This window comes from Schistocerca cancellata, chromosome 3 (assembly GCF_023864275.1).
Source record: "Schistocerca cancellata isolate TAMUIC-IGC-003103 chromosome 3, iqSchCanc2.1, whole genome shotgun sequence".
NCBI classification, from domain to species: Eukaryota; Metazoa; Arthropoda; class Insecta; order Orthoptera; family Acrididae; genus Schistocerca; species Schistocerca cancellata.
The window spans coordinates 493,617,744-493,639,362 of NC_064628.1; the positions used below are offsets into that span (position 1 = coordinate 493,617,744).

General features: G+C 44.5%; 1 long non-coding RNA gene across 1 annotated transcript in view; it reads left to right on the forward strand.

Annotated features, from left to right (window-relative positions):
- Positions 1–21,619, forward strand: part of LOC126175261 (uncharacterized) — a 299,426-nt gene that overhangs the window by 140,677 nt on the left and 137,130 nt on the right. The window contains exon 2 of the long non-coding RNA XR_007535546.1: positions 16,154–16,208. This is a non-coding gene — a long non-coding RNA (uncharacterized LOC126175261). The remainder of the gene's footprint in view (positions 1–16,153; positions 16,209–21,619) is intronic.

The window sequence follows — 21,619 nt, forward strand, 5'->3', positions numbered from 1 at the left end:
TGGTTCCCAAGTTCGCCTCAGATATACGCTATACAAACATTTAGAAAATGTTCTCACGCTTGAACATGAGATTTACTGTAGAGGCAGACGGATGGGTAACACAGTTCATGTCCAGAACGGCGGGGGGAGGTGGAGGAGGGTGGAGTCAGGAAGGCATCCGACGATCAATTATCACGCATAATTGCCACAACCCATATAACAACACCGAACCCGTAGAGAAACAGGAAAGGCGGAAAGAAGACTGAGAAGAAAATACATACAGGAGTTGCACAAAAATGTGGAACACCGCGATAAATGCCTGCTTGAACATAGACAGAGGGTAGCCTAGCGTGGACGTTACACTCTTGTATTTAAGAACGAAGCTTGTGCAATGTTCTTTATACGTTGCAAATGTCAGTCGTGGTCGGAACGGTGTTCTGTGTAATCGTGAGTGCATTAGGTCGAAGCAAAGTGAATTCGAACGCGGGGAGAGTGTTGATTTTCGTACAGTGGGTGCCTCTGTAACCAAAGCAGCCGAAGTGTAAGGTGTTTCAAGAGGCACTGATCGTAGATTTATACTGCATACTGGAAAAGCGGAGAAACGTCACTCACTGAGTCATAGCAGCACCAGAACAACACGAAAGGAACTGCAGAAGCAGAGTACTGCCGGGCGAGCTGGAATTTCGAAACCACTCATCAGTGGTGCAAATGCGTATAGAAAGTAAATACGTGGTGCCGAAGCCATAAGGGCTGGACTAAGGGGCAATGGAAGAAAGTCATTTGGTCCGACTTGTGTCCGAGTTTACGTCCCAAGAGTGGAACTTGGCGGTGGTTCGGTGGTGATGTGGGCAGCCATATCGTGGTATTACATGGGCTTCAAGCTTTCTCTGCAAGGTCGTGTTACTGACAAGGATTATGCGGCCTTTTGCCGATAAACTCCACCTTATGATACAGTATTTGCTCCCCAGTGGTGATGCTGTGTTCCAAGACGACAGCGTCCCTGTTCACACAACTCGCATCTTCCAGAACTGGTTTTGTGAACACGAGGATGAAGTGTTACGTCTGCTGTGGCCACCACGGTCACCAGATCGCAGTGTTATTCAGCTTTTGTTCTCTGTTGCACCGAGCGAGGTGGCGCAGTGGTTAGCACACTGGACTCGCATTCGGGAGGACGACGGTTCAGTCCCGCGTCCGGCCATCCAGATTTAGATTTTCCATGATTTCCCTAACCTAAATCGCTCCAGGCCAATTCCGGGATGGTTCCTTTGAAAGGGCACCGCCGACTTCCTTCCCCGTCCTTCCCTAATTCGATGAGACGGATGACCTCGCTGTTTGGTCTCTTCCCCCAAACAATCCAGTGTTCTCTATTTCAGAGAGAACGGTGCTTGATCGCTATCTACTTCCGTTACCGGAATTTGCCACTATTTTATTAAAAGAATGGTAAAGGTTCTCTTGAAAACCATACAGGACCTGTAATTATCTGTTCCGAGACGAGTGGAGGCTGTTTTGATTGTAAACAGGTCCCCTACACTGTATTAGGCATGTAATGTGTTGTAGGTTTGGTGTTTCCGTATTTTTGTTACACTTTGTAGGTCGCTGAAGAGAATGTATACACTCCTGCTCATAAATTATGGATAACGCTGATACCTGGTGAAATAACGCTCTATTGGGCGGTTTGCGGGTTCACCTCGGAGTTCGACCATGCGGTGTATTTGACCTGCGGTCGTCGCACGGTGGCGCTGGCAGCAGTCCACATACGCAGAGGTGTGTTGGTGCATGCCAGAGTACAGTGCAGCGAGTAAGTGTGCAGATGTTCTCAGGCGTGCTAATGGTGCCTGTGTGTTGAAAATGGCTCAAAGAACACATATTGATTGACGATATGAGGGATAGAATACTAGGGCGACAGGAGGCTGGTCAAACACAGCAGGTCGTAGACGGGCTCTCCATGTGCCACAAAGTGTGATCCCAAGATTACGGCAACGATTCCAGCAGACAGGAAACGTGTCCAGGCGCTGCAGTACGGGACGTCCACAGAGTACAACACCACAAGAAGACTGATATCTCACCACCAGGGCCCGCAGACGGCCACGGAGTACTTTAGGTAACCTTGCTCAGGACATTACCGTAGCCACTGGAACAGTTGTCTCCAGACACACAGTCTACAGACGACTGAACACACATGGTTTATTCTCCCGGAGACCTGAAGGGTGCATTCCACTGACCCCTGGTTACAGGAGAGCCCGTAAAACCTGGTGTCAAGAACAAAGTACGTGGTCATTGGAACAGTGGTCTCAGGTTATGTTCACGGACGAGACCAGGTGTAGTTTGAACAGTGATTCTCGCCGGGTTTTCATCTGGCGTGAACCAGGAACGAGATACCAACCCCTGAATGTCCTTGAAACGGACCTGTTTGGAGGTCGTGGTTTGATGGTGTGGGGTGGGATTATGATTGGTGCACGTACAGCCGTGCATGTCTTTGACAGAGGAACTGTAACAGGTCAAGTGTATCGGGACGTCATTATGCACCAATATGTCCGTCTTTTCAGGGGTGCAATGGGTTCCACCTTTATCCTGGTGGATGGTAACGCATGGCCCCATCGAGCTGCCTTCGTGGAGGAGTACTTGAAACAGAAGACATCAGTCGAATGGAGTGGCCTGCCTGTTCTCCAGACCTAAACCCCATCGAGCACGTCTGGGATGCTCTCGGTCGACGCATCGCTGCACGTCCTCATACCCCTACGGCACTTCAGGAGATCCGACAGGCACTGGTGCAAGAATGGGAGGCTATACCCCAGCAGCTGCTCGACCATCTGATCCAGAGTATGCCAACCCGTTGTGCGGCCTGTGTACGTGTGCATGGTGATCATATTCCATACTGATGTCGGGATACATGCCCAGGAAACAGTGACGTTTTGTAGGACATGTGTTTCGGGACGGTTTTCTCAACTTGTCACCAATACCGTGGACTTACAGACCTGTGTCGTGTGCGTTCCCTATGTGACTATGCTGTTAGCGCCAGTTTTGTGTAGTGCCACGTTGTGTGGCAGCACATTCTGCAATTATCCTTAATTTAAGAGCATGAGTGTAGTTTAAGCCCCGAAAGTAGATGCTTAGACTTTTGAAAGCAGGTTGTCGGGAGATCAATGACATCTTTCATGAAGTATTTACCAGCTAAAATTATTCATCAGTTCTGCTAGTCTCTTGCAGCTCAAATAAGCCTCAGAACATTCGCGCTGTCTTTCCTTGTGCACGCTCAGTATCTGTCTTTGATTTGATATGATATAGATCCTACACACCTGAAGTATATTATAGTGTAGGCTATACAAATGTTCACGATGTCTCTTGTAGCCAGACTGTAGTGTACCAGTATCCTACAAATAAGCCCAAGCCTGAAGTTCGCTTTACATACAAGTGAGTTTATGTGATCATTGCACTTCACACCTCCCACTCTTTCTTACTCCTAGGTCTTCCTAGTGCATAAACGGCTCTGATTCTGTGTGTACCTCATCAAGATTGTAGTGCTACGTTTTTACGTTTGTATACGTAACAGCTTTGAGCTACAGTATCTTTTTCGATATCTAACTTCATTTTACTCCATTTTTATAGCATAAAACTTCATCATAGGTAATCATAGCATCCGCGAAAAGTCTGATGAATAATACAGTGTCAAGTCACATTAATGATCACCTCTCAAAAGCCTGAAGAACAACCTTTTGCCGCACGGACCGCTGTGAGACATGCAGAAAAAACACGTACTGTTGTTCTTCAAATCACGCGCGTACACTGCAAGCTATGTGACACATTGCACTGTCCTGCTCGTTGATGCCATCGTTCCGAAGAAAAACAAACTGCATGTTGGGGTGAAGGTTTTCCCAAGGATAGATGCCTTCTTGTGTTGACGCTTTGTACCTTCCAGAATGACGAAATCACACACGAAATTACACCAAAACCTTTCCCAGACCATAACACTCTTTTCCGGCCTGGAGCCTTTAGACGATTGTTGCAGGTTATTGCTCTCAGACGTTTAACGCTGTGCACGCCATCTGTCCTATGGAGTATAAAACGTGATTCATCTGAAAAGGCCACTTGTCGGAACTCAGTGGACGTCAAGTTGCGGTGTTTGACGTGCAAACTCCAACCTTGTCGCCGATGAAAAGCAGTCAGCGTGGGTACATCGACCAGGTACCTGCTGCGGAGGTACGTTCGCAGAGGTTCGTCTGGTCCGTCAGTTGCTCAACAACAGATGCCTCGGCGCCGGTTTTGGATGGCGCCATTATGCCATGCAAGGTATACTTGAACTACGGCGGCATGCGAACAGCTTACAGACTTAGCCATTTCGGTAACGCTTCAACCCTTGGGCTGAAAGCTAATGACAATGTCCTTTTGCACGTCACAGGAACCGCTTCCATTCCCATTACGACGACTGCACTGTTTCCGCGTTCCCCCGACACGCTTTATATACCCTCCACTGGTACTGCTGCCACCTGTCATCTGTGAGTTGTAATTGCACGTTAACATCGAACATAGGCGGTAGTCACATTACTGTGGCTAGACCGTGTACCTCAGGCATTAATATATAACGTCAGCAGTAATGCTTCCAGCTCACCTAAATTTTTGATCCACTCACAAACCGTGTCGGGTATCCCATACGAACGTGTATTCTATAGTAGACGACGATGTCGTACTGAATCAAAAGTCGGATCAACCCGACTGGCTCTGTCAGTGGCTCCTGTAGTAGCATGCATAAACAGGGAAAGTTGGGCTTCGCATGGTCTGTGTTTCTGAAATTTTTATTTGCGTCAATGAATAAGGCCGACTTATTCAAGATAGACCATTATGTTTGAATTCGGAATACGTTCCAGAATACTGGTACAAACAGAACCATGTTGAGATCAATGAAACATTGTTTATGGTCTAGTCGTAAGCATATGCAGGGATATCAACATTATGCTATGAGTTCCACGGCTTTTCGTCTTAGGTCACTGGATTCTACTCCTCGCAGAACGTAAACCATGCCATTCAGCGTCGGATTTTTTATTCACGCCGATCGACCTGCGACAAAAGTCTGTCTGCTATGTTTTTTTTCCTTTTTTTCACACCTTTTACTTCACAAATCTTGGATTGTCTCAAGTATCAGCCAGGAAGTCGATGTGTTTCATCTCTAAATTCATGAGTGCGACAAAGATAAATGCATTCTTCGCAAAAAATGTCCTTTCTGACTAGTCTAACGTTATTTTTCCCTATTTTCGAACTGAACATCAGCGTCTTTCATTAAAATGTGGACACTTACTCTTTTAATAGTTAGCGAGTCGTTACCGATGTTAACTCCTCCCACTTGAAATAGGCACTTTGTTTATCGTAGACGTTTCATTTCTAAAGCAAAACGTATGCCCCTGGACTAAGCAGAGCTGTTCATGAAATCGTCTCATTTACCAACACACACGACTGCCATCTTCTCATTTTGCTTCGAGTTGATAGTTTATACGCACTTCGTTTTTCTTTACGCTCCCCTGATAAACCTAACACAGAATGCTGGTAAACGCGGCTGTTATTTCTGTAACCTGCCGCTTCTGCAGTGACTTGCATTGCTCCGAAAACGTCTCCAAAACAATAAGCATAATATTTGTAGCTGCTTTTTTTAATGGTTTTCCATACCTGTAACTCATTCCAGACCACGAAGTGACTTCATAGAAATTCACGGAGAGTACGAACGAAGCGAGCACATGTGCACGACACACAAGAAAGCGACTTTCAGTTTTGATTTGAAACAAGAGTTATATGCGCCAAACATTTTATCTCGTTAATCAGAAAATATTCTGAATACTTCAACTTATTTAGCGGTCCTCAGAGTTTCATTAGATTTGAAATAATGACTAAATGTCTTTCACTTATCCTGGATCTACCTTCAATGACGTTACAAAATCTGGTGGATGGCCAATCGCTGTGACTGCGTTTACTTGCACGAGAGTGAATTTACGATGCGTAGAGTATGGTAAATCACTGTAGTTTTTAAGACAACGCATGGTTGATGACTTGTATATTTTTTCTTGGTGGCTTGTGCGTTGAGGCAGTTAGGCCAAAAAAGTAGTGTAAGTTTCGGAATCCATACTGTCATCCTCTAAGTAAACACCGGCGGTGAAAATTTATTATCCTGATTTAGGTAGAAATCAAAATAGCCCGTAAGCATGGCATTTTTTTACTCAGTCTTGAAGTGCTCTCCTACTCGAACTACTTCTTATAATGAACAGCAGACATATTCTCCACTTTGCTATAAAGGCCGTTATAGGTTTTTACAGGTGAAGATATTATTATTATTATTATTATTATTATTATTATTATTATTATTATTATTATTATATTACACTGTTCCGACGCCCTTCGTCCGCTTCTAGAGCCGTTAACATAAATTTTCAGTCAGTGCGATTGCTAGATTTTCCATGAAGATAATTGAAAAACAATTCGTAATTTTACTAATTTACATACAAATTCGTTTTTTCTCATTTAGTATTTTCGTGGTAATATTGTAAAGGAAAGAGGCAGTGGGAAGTCATTAATGTACATACAAGTAGCACAGATCAATTTGCTCCCATTGAAGAACGTGCCTCGACTACTTAAATCATTGTATATGTTGTTATTGTGCGACTATCGGATGCAGATATCAGTCACCAACTACAGCAGCAGCGACAGAGCAGAGGAAGGTAATGCTTAGTTTGTGTCGCGTCGCATTTGTAATTCTGGCTAAAGGCAGTGGCAACTCTGCCCTCGCCTTAGGGAGAGCGAAGGCTTGTCGCAATTAGTCGCAGGTTATGTGTTTGATCTTAAAAACTCGACAGACTTTTTTGCTTTCATAAACTGTTTGAATCGATTACCAACCTATGCAAATCATTACCTTTCTTTCTTAGAGAGAGAGAGAGAGAGAGAGAGAGAGAGAGAGAGAGAGAGAGAGAGAGAGAGAGGCTCAGTAATTTAGATGACAGATTCGACGGTTAATGGGCAAGTACACACATCCGTTCAGCCGACTCCTTCTGCAGAGAACATTTCGAGTTGTTTACTTGGAAGTATGTACTCCCTGTCTTCAGGACATGTAAACATGTATGGGAGTAACATACCCCTATACGAACCGAAATTGTGTACTGTTCTTAGCATATTAAACTGTCTCATTGGTAAAAACTGTTTAGGGGATCGGTTCTCGAACCGAAACATTCCTTTCCACCAGAAATGCCCTACCTGATCCATCTGACCATGCTTTACACCCCGACTCAGAGATTCAACATGTCAACGAAAGGTAAGGTGTCACTTTCAGGTCCCCATTCAGTGTGACTTCAGTCCGCCCGGAAAGTGCCTTACGCCGAACAACTTGCCTCAGTGTTACGACTTAATTTTATATACGTGGTGTCGTTGGTCTGTAATGGAAACATCGAAGCGACCGCTAAGGTCGCAGGTTCGAATCCTGCCTCGGACATGGATGTGTGTGATGTCCTTAGGAACATCGAAACGCATTGGCGGATACTTGCTTACCCGTATGGTTTCCGTCGTACACGAGGTGAAGTTTTTCGCAATACATAAACATCTCGTTTCGATGCATTATGTTTACATTGCACTGTGGTTTGAGGGAGTTAGGCCAAAAAAACGTAGCTAAGTTCCGGAATCCATACTGTCATCCGCTAAGTAAACAACGGCTGTGAAAATCTACTATCCTGATTTAAGTAGAAATCATCATGTCGCTTCTCTCCGCCTATAAATTCACTGCTCATTTTTTTGTTTTCACGCTAATAATGTTACGTTTTGTGTGATTACTAAATGTAAATAATAATAACGGAATCAGTTTGTAAATTCATTGTGATATTGTTGTTGTGGTCTACAGTCCAGAGGCTGGATTGATGCAGCTCACCATGCTACTCTACCCTGTGCGAGCTTCTTCATCTCCGAGTAACTACTGCAACCTACATCCTTCTGAATCTGCTTAGTGTATTCATCTCTTGGTCTCCATCTATGATTTTTACCCCTCTACGCTCCCCTCCAGTACTCAATTGGTGAACCGTTGATGTCTCAGAATGTGTCCTACTAACCTACCCCTTTTAGTCAAGCTCTGCCACAAATCTCTCGTCTCCCCAATTCCATTCAATACCTCATTAGTTACGTGATCCATCCATTTAATCTTGAGCATTCTTCTGTAATACCGCATTTCAAAAGCTTTTATTCTCTTCTTGTCTAAACTATTCTCCATACAAATACTTTCAGAAAGGACTTCCTGACACTTAAATCCATACTCGATATTAACAAATTCCTCTTCTTCAGACAAGCTTTCCTTGCCATAACCAGTCTACAGTTTATATCCTCTCTACTTCGGCCATCATCAGTTATTTTGCTCCCCAAGTAGCAAAACTCATCTGCTACTTTGTGTCATTTCCTAATCTAATTTCCTCAGCATCACCTGATTTAATTCGACTACATTCCGTTATCCTCGTTTTGCTTTTGTTGATGTTCATCTTATATCCTCCTTTCAAGACACTGTCCACTCCATTCAGCTGCTCTTCCAGCTCCTTTGCTGTCTCTGACATAATTACAATGTCATCGGCGAACCTCAAAGTTTTTATTTCTACTCCATGGATTTTGACTCCTTAACCAAATTTTTCTTTTGTTTCCTTTACTGCTTGCTCAATATACAGATTGAAAAACATCGGGGATAGGCTACAACTCCCCCTGGTCGCCAGACTGCTCAGTACTCCAGAAGGAGCGGAAAATCTTGGAATACAAGACCCTGGACTGGTTTACTTACACAGAGGCTAAACGTAAATTTGGAAAAATTACACCCCATTCGGTTGACGTCGAACATATGCTGCAGCTACGTCACCATCACCGTCCCAAGTGCCAGTGGTTCCTCACTCTGTGCCACGATCAGTGGGCCCTTTGGGCCACCAGTATACATCCGCCACCTAGATGGTAGGGGGCAAAACTTCCTCTGTTGCCCCCAAAGCACCTACTTTGAGAGCAAGGCCCCCCAAAATGCCCGGGACATCGTTCCCCTCCCCCCTGTTGGAGAAGCTACAGTCTCCTCCGACTCCTCTCCTGCGATAGGGGTCACTTGGGCCCCCTCTCCGACGGTCTCCACTAAAGCCACGGCGAACACTCGCCAGTGGCTCAAGGAGCAAAAAGCTGCTGGACGAAGAGCTTCACGGTCTTCCTCCGTGCCTGAAGCTTCTTCAGAGAAGTCCTTCCAGCAAGCCCCTAAAGAGAATCGAGAGGGCAAGCAACCAAAGGAGTTTGCTAAGAAAATGGACCCTCCATTGGCCCCAACACGACCACTCCCTACCGATTCTGCATCTGAGGATGCCGTGGAGATCTTAGCGTCCCCTGCAGACCTGGATCTCACTGATACCTCATCCACCATAAAAATGGCTACAAATACTCATTCGGTGGTAGCAGGTAACCTTGAGGCATAAACTACCTCCTTGCACGCTTCATGCCTTCCAAAGCCTTACGATAACGTCATCCTCCAGTGGAATTGCGGCGGTTTTTTCCACTACCTGGCTGAGCTACGGCAACTCTTAAGCTTTACACCTGCTTTCTGTATTGCCCTCCAGGAAACCTCGTTCCTGGCAATGCGGGCCCTTGCCCTCTGCCCTCCGCAGCTGTGGGGGATATTACAAGAACCGTGGTGACTATAATAGAGTGTCAGGTGGAGTTTGTGTCTATGTCCTGAACTCAGTATGCAATGAACCGCCGGCCGCGGTGGCCGTGCGGTTCTAGGCGCTTCAGTTCGGAACCGCGAGACTGCTACGGTCGCAGGTTCGAATCCTGCCTCGGGCATGGATGTGTGTGATGTCCTTAGGTTAGTTAGGTTTAAGTAGTTCTAAGTTCTAGGGGACTGATGACCTAAGATGTTAAGTCCCATAGTGCTCAGAGCCATTTTTGGCAATGAACCTCTGCCCCTTCAAACCCCTCTTGAAGCTATGGCTGTCAGGATAAGGACGACACAGGAAATAACTGTCTGCAAAGTATATCTTCCTCCAGATGGTGCAGTTCCCCTGAACACATTGGCTGCACTGATTGTTCAACTCCTTAAACCTTTCCCACTTTTGGGAGATTTTAACGCTCATAACCCCTTGTGGGGTGGCATCATGCTTACTGGCCAAGGCAGAGATGTCGAAAATTTACTGTCACAACTCGACCGCTGCCTCTTAAATACAGGTGCCCCCACACATTTCAGTGTGGCACATGGCACATATTCGGCCATTGATCTCTCCGTTTGAAGTCCTATCCTTCTCCCATCTTTCCACTGGAGAGCACATGACCACTTCCCCATCCTCATGTCACTGCCCCGGCGTCAGGCCCATGGACGCCTGTCCAGATTGGCTTTAAACAAGGCAGATTGGGATGCTTTCACCTCTGCTGTCACCGTTGAATCTCCCCCACATGGTAACATCGATGTGGTGGTTGAGCAGGTAACTACAACGATCGTTTCTGCGGCGGTAAACGCGATCCCTCGTTCTTCAAGGTGCCCCGGGCGAAAGACAGTCCCTTGGTGGTCGCCAGAAGTCGCTGAGGCAATTAAGGAGCGTCGGCGAGCTCTACAGCGACATAAGCGTCACCCTTCCCTGGAGCATGTCATAGCTTTTAAACGGCTCCATGCCCGCGTTCGCCAGCTTATCAAAAGACGGAAACAAGAGTGGTGGGAGTGATACGTCTCGACCATTGGGTGCCATACGTCACCTTCCCTAGTCGGGAAAAGATGAAACGTTTTTTTCGGGTACCCGACCCCAACAGGTGTTCCCGATGTTAGCACAAATGGCATATTATCTACCGACGCAAACGCGATTGCCGAGCACTTTGCTCGAGCTTTTGCGTCGGAGAATTATCTCACAGCCTTTCGCACTCTCAAACGGCGGCTGGAAGGGAAAGTCCTCTCGTTCACTACACGCCACAGTGAATCCTATAACGCCCCATTTATAGAGTGGGAGCTCTTCAGTGCCCTTGCACATTGCCCCGACGCTGCTCCTGGGCTAGATCGAATCCATAGTCAGATGATCAAACGTCTCTCGTCTGACTACAAGCGACATCTCCTCATCTTCAACCGGATCTGGTGCGATGGCATCTTTCCATCGCACTGGCTGGAGAGCACCATCATACCAGTGTACTCAAACCCGGCAAAAACCCGCTTGATGTGGATAACTATCGACCCATCAGCCTCACCAACGTTCTTTGTAAGCTGCTGGAACGTATGGTGTGTCGGCGGTTGGATTGAGTCCTGGAGTCACGTGGCCTACTGGCTCCGTGCCAGGGCGGTTTCCGCCTGGGTCGCTCTATCACTGATAATCTTGTGTCTTCGAGTCTGCCGTCCGAACAGCCTTTTCCAGACGCCAACACCTTGTTGGCGTCTTTTTTGATTTACGAAAAGCGTATGACACCCCTTGGCAAACATCATATCCTTGCCGCATTATACGATTGGGGTCTTCGAGGCCCGCTCCCGATTTTTATCCAGAATTTCCTGTCGCTTCGTACTTCAGTGTCCAAGTTAGTGCCTCTCATAATTCCCCCTATATCCAGGAGAATGGGGTCCCGCAGGGCTCTGTATTGAGTGTATCTCTATTTTTAGTGGCCATTAACGGTCTAGCAGCAGCTGTAGGGCCGTTCGTCTCACCCTCTGTGTATGCAGACGACTTCTGCATTTCATACTGCTCCACCAGTACTGGTGTTGTTGAATGGTGCCTACAGGGAGCCATCCACAAGGCGCAGTCAGGGGCTCTAGCCCATTCGGCCGCAAAGTCGTGTGTTATGCACTTCTGTCGGCGCCGTACCGTTCATCCGGAACCAGAACTTTACTTACTGACGATCCCCTCGCTGTAGTGGAGACGCATCGATTTATAGGACTGGTTTTCGACGTCCTGTTGACTTGGCTTCCTCACCGTCGTCAGCTTAAGCAGAAGTGCTGGCAGCACCTCAATGCCCTCCGCTGTCTGAGCAACACCCTGTTGACTTGGCTTCCTCACCGTCGTCAGCTTAAGCAGAAGTGCTGGCAGCACCTCAATGCCCTCCGCTGTCTGAGCAACACCAACTGGGGTGCAGATCACTCTTCGCTGCTGCAACTGTACAGAGCCCATGTTTAATCCCGCCTTGATTATGGGAGTCTGGTTTATGGCTCGGCGGCGCCGTCAGCGTTGTGTTTACTCGACCAGTGCACCATAATGGCGTTCGACTAGCGACGGGAGCTTTTAGGACGAGTCCGGTGACCAGCGTCCTGACAGAGGCCGGAGTCCCTACACTGCAGGTCAGGCGTGCGCAACTGCCGGACAGTTACGTTGCACACGTTCGTAGTTCTCCTGTGCATCCGAATTACCGTCTCCTTTTCCCACCCACGGCGGTTCATCTCCCGTATTGGCGGCCCATGTTAGGGCTTACAGTCGCAGTTCGCGTCCGATCCCTTCTATCAGAACTGGAGTCCTTGCCTTTACCACCTATACTCGAGGTCCATCCGCTTACACCTCCACAGTGTACACCTAGGTCGCGGCTTCGCCTTGACCTTTCACATAGCCCAAAGGACTCAGTTCACCCCGTGGCTGTCCGCTGTTACTTCCTCTCGATTCTTGTTATGCTCCGAGGCCATGAAGTGGTGTACACCGGCGGCTCGATGACTGATTGTCACGTCGGCTTCGCGTATGTCCATGGATTACATATTCAACAGCATTCCTTGTCCGATGGCTGCAGTGTTTTCACTGCCGAGCTGGTGGCTATGTCTCGTGCTCTTGAGCACATCCGTTCCTACCCTGGGGAGTCGTTTCTTCTTTGTACTGACTCCTTGAGCAACCTACGAGCTATCGACCAGTGCTACCCTCGTTATCCTTTGTTAGCGACCATCCAAGAGTGCATCTATGCCGTGGAACGGTCCCGTCGTTCAGTGGTGTTTGTGTGGACCCCAGGACACGTCGGAATCCCAGGCAACCTGCCAGTATAAAAGGAGGCGGGGAATACTGTGTTGTCAGTAGAGAAGTAGAACAGCTGATTATGGCAGACGGCTTCATTTTAACCTTTAGAGGAAAACTGATGAACTGGTTACGATTTTCTCTCACGTTCTGTAACGCCATTAGTAACAACACAGTATTACGTAGCATACGGCCAGAAATGAGGACGAAAGGATAAGCGTTGATACAATATTAGGAAAAAATGTTCTTGGCATACCAGAGCATGTTATGTTACAGATTTTCACATTAAATAAAGAATTTGGAAATTGTTGACTAAAGCCCGGGAAAAGTGACCAGAAATCGAATGAAAAACAGGCAACTTAATCGTGCTGAAACAAGGCGAATTTAGAAATGTTTTGTAAGCGTATACTAAGCGTTACAATAATAATAATAATACGGTACATTAGCGTGCCTTCTCAAAGCGGATGAGTGACGGTGAGTCCGACTCGTCTGCCACTGGTGCTTTCACATCTGACCTATTCCAGCGCCGGCCGTTAAGAAGATTACGACTGCCGCCAGTAATCCGTGCGGACGGCAGCTCAGAGGCTTCCTGCGGTCACCACTGTTGCTATTAGTTCTTCTCTGGAGGGCAACAAACACTTGACAGCGTCACGTTTTCTGTCACGAGAGCGCAGCATTTCAGGGATAGCGATTACTTCATTTTGGTGTAGGATCTATCCTCAAGTGTAGCTGTGATTCTCGAAAGGAGAAGCGTAGAAGGAATCTGTGTTCATTTAAGGGGAGAGGCCTCATGTATAGATAAGGAAGACGCGATACTTGCTTACCGTAGTCATTGTATCACATATCAAAACTGTCCACACCTTTGCGGAACTTTGTAACGTTAAATATCCATTTGACTTTCTTTGAATCGTTGTCTGCATATATGTCGTGGAGTATCTAATAAAGCATTTTTAACGTAGTTACTCTGAGCTATTTCGTCGACTTTTATAGAGTGTCACGTTTTTGTGGGTATTTAGATTTACTGTTTGTTTCGTAGAAGAGATAGCAGTTATCCGTTCATAGTCACTTTTTAACTGTACCAAAGCTATTCGCATTAATTTCATCAAGGAATTAAATAAATTTAGTGGGTATTTCCAAAATTTATAATAGGATAGTTTGTGCTCAGCTTGTATATTTAATTGGAAGGTGTATTTATAATTTGTAATTGCAATTCACGGTGCATACTTCAAGATCAAGTCACACAATAACCCAGGAAAGGAAATAGGAGTAATCCGGTGAATTACAGATCCCTATCATTAACGTCGATTTGCAATGAGATTTTGGAACATACACAGTGCTCAAACATTATGAATCACCTCGAAGAGAACGACTTGTTGACGAACAGCCAATACATATTCAGAAAATATCGTACTTGTGAAACTGAACTAGGTGTGTATTCTCAGAAAGTAATGATTGCTAATGACAGGGGATATCAAATTCATTCTTTAGTTTTAGATTTCCAGCAGGCTTTTGACACCGTTCCTCACAAGGGGCATCTAATCAAACTGCGTGAGTATGGAGTATGGTCCCTGTTGTGTGACTGGATTCTACATTCTACATCTATACTCCGCGAGCCACCTTACGGTGTGTGGCGGAGGGTACTTATTGTACCACTATCTGATCCCCCCTTCCCTGTTCCATTCACGAATTGTGCGTGGGAAGAACGACTGCTTGTAAGTCTCCGTATTTGCTCTAATTTCTCGGATCTTTTCGTTGTGATCATTACGCGAGATATATGTGGGCGGTAGTAATATGTTGCCCATCTCTTCCCGGAATGTGCTCTCTCGTAATTTCGATAATAAACCTCTCCGTATTGCGTAACGCCTTTCTTGAAGTGTCCGCCACTGGAGCTTGTTCAGCATCTCCGTAACGCTCTCGCGCTGACTAAATGTCCCCATGACGAATCGCGCTGCTTTTCGCTGGATCATGTCTATCTCTTCTATTAATCCAACCTGGTAAGGGTCCCATACTGATGAGCAATACTCAAGAATCGGACGAACAAGCGTTTTGTAAGCTACTTCTTTCGTCGTGATTTCCTGTCAGGAAGGTCATAGTTATAATGCCCGACGTGTTCCCTAAGGAAGTGTTGTAGGTCCTCTGTTGTTCCTGATTACTACAGAACCGATTTAAAAGACAACCCGAGCAGTCCTCGTAAATTGTTTGCAGATGAGGCTGTCATTTACTGTCATATTAAGACATCAGATTATCAAAAAAAATTGCAAAATGGTTAAGACAAAATATCCGTAAGGTGCAAAAAGTGGCAAATTGGTTCTAAACCATGAGAAGTGTGACCTCATCCACGTGAGCACTGAAAAGAATCTGCTAAATTTCACTTACACGACAAATCACACACATCTGAATGCTGTAAACTCAGCTAAATACTTAGGGATTACAGTTATTCATAACTTAAATTGGAACGATCACGTAGATAATGTTGTGGTCAAAGCAAACCAAAGACTGCGGTTTATTGACAGAAAACTTAGAAAATGTAACGGATCTACCGGAGAGACTGCTTACACTACGCTTGTCCGCCCTCTTCTGGAGTATTACTGTGCCGTGTGGGATCCGCATTAGATAGGATTGAGGGGGGGCATCGAAAAAGTTCAAAAATAACAGCTCATTTTGTATTACGAAATAGTGGAGAGAGTGCCACGGACGTAATACACGAAATGAGTTGGCAGTCATGAAAACAAAGGCGTTTTTCACTGCGACTGGACCTTATCATGAAATTTCAATCACCGGCTCTCTCCTCAGAGTGTGAAATTATTTTGTTGGTGCCTTCCTACCTAGGGAGAGATGATCATCATAATAAAATACGAGAAATCAGATATCTCAACGGAAAGATCTAAGTGTTCGTTTTCCCCGCGCGCTGTTCGAGAGTGCACTTAAAGGTTGTTCCATGAACTGTCCGACGGCACTTGATTGTGAATTTCAGAGTAATCATGTAGCTGTAGGTGTTTGTCAGGACATTTTATTTCGACGAACGCTATTTTTTTTCTCAGATCTTATCCTTTCGCTTCGTTTTTCATCGAATATGATTATTTTGTCTTTGATGAAATTGTTCGATTGCAAGCCTTACAGACCGTTTTGACTCATTGTTCTTTGAATCTTCATTTTCATATTGAATTCAGGCAGTTATATTTAATTGCGAGTGTTTCTAACTAAATTAATTTGTTGAAATTAATTGCACTTAACTGTTTTTCTTTCCTTTACAGGTATGTTCGTACACTAAGTAAACAATGTCAAAGGACGCGGACTCAGCTGTGCCTGGTATGTGTTTCTTATATTTGTGTATAATCTGTTGATAATATTTTACTTTCTGTAGGATGTGTAGAGTATGTGTATATGGCACTTTTCTTTCATGTCAAATTAGAAGTATGTGGCAAATCAATTTTTCAATTCATGGCTATAAAATACTGATTTTCTTGCAATAAGGAAGTTGCATTTTCTTTTCGTATTTTTTTTCTGTGTGGCTTTTACATGGCTTAAACATTTTTTACTTTACTGAGCACCCTTCAAATTAATACACAGCAAAAGTCATTTTTTGTAAATTCATATTTCCGCTTGATAGAATATACTTGTTAAGGAAATCATCTCATTGTTAACTTATTTCCTCCTCATTGAATCAATACTTATTATGAGCGCAAATCTTTTTGACTATATCACTTTGTTTTATCTTTGTTAAATCTGAATGACTCAAACCAATTCCGGCGAAAGGTGGTGTAACTTTTAAATGATTAGCATTGATATAGAGCGCATTGTTGGCTCAGTGCTTTGGCATCGCGCTACCTAAGAACTCACAAGTAGGAAGACGAGACCTGTTTGGTTCTAAGCTTATTTCTTTCTTGTGGCGAACATGAAGCTGTGGCACGGCTCTGCGTTTTTTGCGATGAGGAAGGGTGGGGGGAGGGTCACGTAGCGACTCGTATTCCACTTCGAGCCATAAGAGTCGTTCTTAGACATCCACTAAAGCAGTACGGTGTTGGAATGCGCCATCCACCCAGTTTACTATTACAATATTAACGACTTTGATGAAATACTGAGTGATGTTCTATACACTCACTCCAACAGGTATTTTACATTTCTCTCTTGGATGTCACAAACTACTTTCTCCGTTACATAAAATCACATGATAGAGAGGTTAATACGTTTCTGTAGACGAAAAATTCAGTTACCACTTTAAGTTGGAAACCTTCAACGCAGTTGGCGCACACCCTATATTTTGGTATGTTTCATAAGGTAGATTATTAAAAGTTAGAAATTAACGTTGAGTCGTGCTTACATACATTGTCATCGTATCGGTAGCATATGCCGGTACATAATTAGAAAAAAACATCTTTGTGACTAATTCAGGTGGTTTAAATGTACGCCCATAGCACTTACAGAAGTCGACAAAGAGGATGGACTATTTTATGGTTGTAGTTATCGTGTGTTCAAAGGAAATAAATACTTGTAGAATAATGGTTCTCACGTACGTGTTATAATAGGACCTGATTTCCTGTCGTAGTATGATAAAGCAGAATGCGTGAACGGCAAAGCCAGGAGCGCATCCCGGAAACACTTCAAGTGTAATACACCCAGGACGACACAGTCCTTCATTCTTCACTCTTCGTTTGTGGCTACACCCGCAGTGACACTCTCAATCACACGACTTCGTCTAGAGTGCCTCACCCTCTTATGCAGTATATTTATTTTTCGACGTTATCCAGACATAATTATGGCAACGAGAGCTTTTTTCTCAAGTTTCTGTATTTTTAATGATATTTATTCTTTGTATTATTCTGTTTTTGTCACTGGTGCAAATAAGCATCTTATAAATATTAGATTAGCCTTTGAAGGGATACTAATTTTATATTTTCTTGTCAGTCAGTCAGTCAGTGGATATACAGGGTGAAGCCGAATTCCAGCGTAAAAATTTCGGTTATTCTGGGATTTTTCTGAGTATTTTGGTGTAAGGGATCCGTAGTCTCCACATCTTCATTACATTGAAAACATCTGCACATCAGATCTGTTAGCGGCGATATGCCTGTTAGGAAAAAATCATTTTCGATTTGGTGCTTGGTGTAGGCAACAATAACACCCATTTTATTCTTCGCCCTCAAGCTTGCATTCAGTACTGCTCGGTTTTGTCCCGCCGGCGGTGTTCTTTTACAGTTCTACGTTAACAGTGCTGCACAGCAATGTGGATAAGTTTCTTAGTGAAGAGTTGGTCGACATGCGCCTTGATTATTGGGTCAGTGAATGCTGTGGAAGAGTGGTACGACGACGCTAAACCGAGTCGTTCCCGCAGCAACAGCAACCACATTGCTGTATTTTTTGCATCTGTGTGAGTGTTGTTGCCTTACTGTTTTTTGTATTGTACGTGCTGGTGGTTGCATATTACAGGCTTTTTCACTGTTCTGAAGGTATTTCTGCAGAAGCAAAGGATATGAGGTAACAAATCGAATAAATCATAAATGTAATGTTACTATGTCACCTTATAACAAAATTCTCAAAAAATATTCCTAAACAACCTCCGAAATTTTGTCTGTGAACTTCGAGTTCACTTCGTGAAGTACAAGATGTGGCAAGAATACGTGGTGATTGAAACACTCTTCATTAATGTTGTTTATAGGGTTGCAAGATTGTCCATTTGTTCCGGTTTATCTATTTTGACATCTAATTTTGGTACTCCTTTTTTTCTTTCCGTGGACTCACTAATAATAATTTTTTTAAGTTCGTGTTCATGCCAATACTTTCCTGAATTTCAGAAGAAATTTAAACGCCAGGGAACGATAACATGGTTGTTTGCATGCCTGTAAGTATAATGAATGTTCATGGTGGTTACGGATATGAGTTGGTAACACAACCTGTCAGTTCTTGAGAATAACTGGATAACTGGATAACTGTTTGCGTCAGGCTATAGTCTGCGCTTGGGGCTGGCGTTTTGTCATTAATCTGCTTGAGACTTACCGGTACAATTGGTTGGCTTCGTGATTACAACAGATTGTTTTCAATTGCTGACATCCGTAGTGATTAAACATTTATTGTATTACAAAAAGTTTTATTTAATCGTATCTCTTACCACACATAACTTCCTCACATGAACATTAAAATCCCTATAATGCACTTTCGTAAAACATAGTTACGTCCGTGTGTCATTTCTACCGTAGAAGGCGATCGGTTTGATCAGTTATGTGGGGTAGGCGTAGGTAACAGTGTGAGAGAGAGAGAGAGAGAGAGAGAGAGAGAGAGAGAGAATACTTCCTCATCCTCCTCTTCATTCTCGTCGCGTCGCAGCAACAATCACTATCCCTTCCTTCATGCATGTCATAGGCAGGGCTACACGCACAGGCTGCAGCAGCCACAAAATATTGTTGCAATTGTCAGTATTACCATTGTCCGTTCACCTGTAGAGAGAACGAGACGAATTTCCGATTCACTGATTTTCTTGGTGGACCAACTCATGAGTACACATTCTCGTATTTTCACCATCAGTGTCAGACAAGGCAATTTACGTATCAGCATAGGAAAGTGGCTGTTTTAATTTGTTTTAGAATCAGTGAAAGTGTAAGTGGAGATTCGCGTAAGACTTCCCCAAAGAAACTGAAATGTAAACGCACTGAAGCGTATCTGAAGATGGGAAAATGTTTCTTCGGTTAAACCGGGACCGAACGATTATCGGGCATTTTGTGTTTCATGCAGAAAGGATTTTACCATTTCTCACGAAAGACAAAACGACTTGCGTCAACACGCAGAATGTAAGGGACATGGATTAAAAGAAATAAGTAGTGTTGAATCAAAGATACTGCAGAATTGCTTCACAACTAGAAAGAACTCCCCAGACAGGAACATTATTGGGCATGTCTGGGATGCCTCACAACGTGCTGTTCAGAAGAGATCTCCACGCCTCGTACTTTTACGGATGTATGGAGAGCCCTGCAGCATTCATGGTGTCAATTCCCTCCAGCACTACGTCAGACACTAGTTGCGTCCATGCCACCTCGTGTTGCGGCACTTCGGCGTGCTCGCGATGACCCTACACGATAGTAGCCAGGTGCACCAATTTATTTGGCTCTTCAGTGTAGAAGAGCACAGCTGACAAAGCTTCCTCGTCCTTGGCCGTTCTGAACTTGGGCCCTGTTTTTAGGAACATCGTTGTCGTCGGGAGATTAACCTTTAATATTTCCGTCACTATACGATACTGTCGGTTTCCCAAGAACCAATCATTCTGCGACGTTCGCATACATTCACTTGTTGACTCTGCGCTCTTGCTTTCATCGGGGGATACTGGCAATTGTTTCATGTTTCCATCTCAATTGACAAGTCTTGACTGGCAACCTGTGATAACACTGACCTTAGCCGCCGCACACTAGAGGGCGTTGCTGTATTTACCCGTACCCCAGTCTATTACAATGATGATATCTCATTACTGATAGTCGGGGTATCCCGGTTAATAATGCTATACGATCATTGCATGTATATTTATTTTAGTTCTACGTGTGTTCAAAATTTAGGCTCTCTCAGGCCAATATTTTTGTGTGCTAAAGTTTTCGCAAATAGTGGTACATCACGTTAAATGTTGGTGCTGAGATATGAATTTTCAATCCACCGATATATTTCGATGTACAAACAGAACATGTGTAAAGTGTGACAAGGCTGCCGGCCTAGCAGTAAATTAAGATTACTGTAATTATTTTGGCTGCTACCCCCCGCCATTCACAATTACTCCGTGTAAGAACAAGAGTAAAATTTCGAAAAAGAGTCGCAGAAACTGTATTTCAAAGCGTAATAGGCGTGCAAAGAACAACAGCTTCCCCACTTTCCTGTCTCTTCCAACTCTCCACATCGACAGTCGAATTAGCGCAGGAACTCTACACAGAGAGAAAAGTGCACTTTCCTGTCTCTTCCAACTCTCTCACATCGACAGTCGAATTAGCGCAGGAACTCTACACAGAGAGAAAAGTAATGAAAGCACCAATTCTCAAAGTTGAAAGCACCATTGTAAAGGTACAGAAGGAAAAAAGATTTAGAGCCGTTTCAGTGCAACCAGTGAAACTTTTGCTGCATACTCGAAACGACCTGCCAACAAAATGCCTGCGCACATGTCGCCAAGGTTGTTTCGACTACGCTGCAGACGTTTCGTTGCGAAGTCTTTACACGTCCTCCATACAGTCCAGATCTCTCCCCATGTGATTTCCATATTTTTAGAGCCCTGAAGAAATGCGCTCGAAGCTGTAGATTTGCTTCGGACGAACAGGTGCACGCGATACACTTATGTTTCCTTAGGCAACCGCAAGCATTTTTCCATGAGAGCATAGACCCTCTTTTCTCACAGTTGGATAAATGTAATAAAAGTAATGGCGATTAATTTTGAAATAATACACAGTTATTTTACGTTTTTCCATGTGCTACGTTTTCGTGTGACTGCCTCTTATATCACTGAATAAAAAGCGCATCTATGGTGCAGCTGTAATGTTTTCATCACACCCCGGAAGACGCCACAATCACCTAAGACATATGACGTCAGCTGAAACTATACAACTACCTGGCACTATTTTAGCGGATGACGTAACAGTGGCAATCCTTGTAGTTTACTTTCTATGAAGGAGTGGATACTACACGTCAGCACCGTGAGATATCGGCTTAGGGGGCTTCTAGGGAGACCACTCGCCACCCAATCCGTTATCTTGAATCCGACG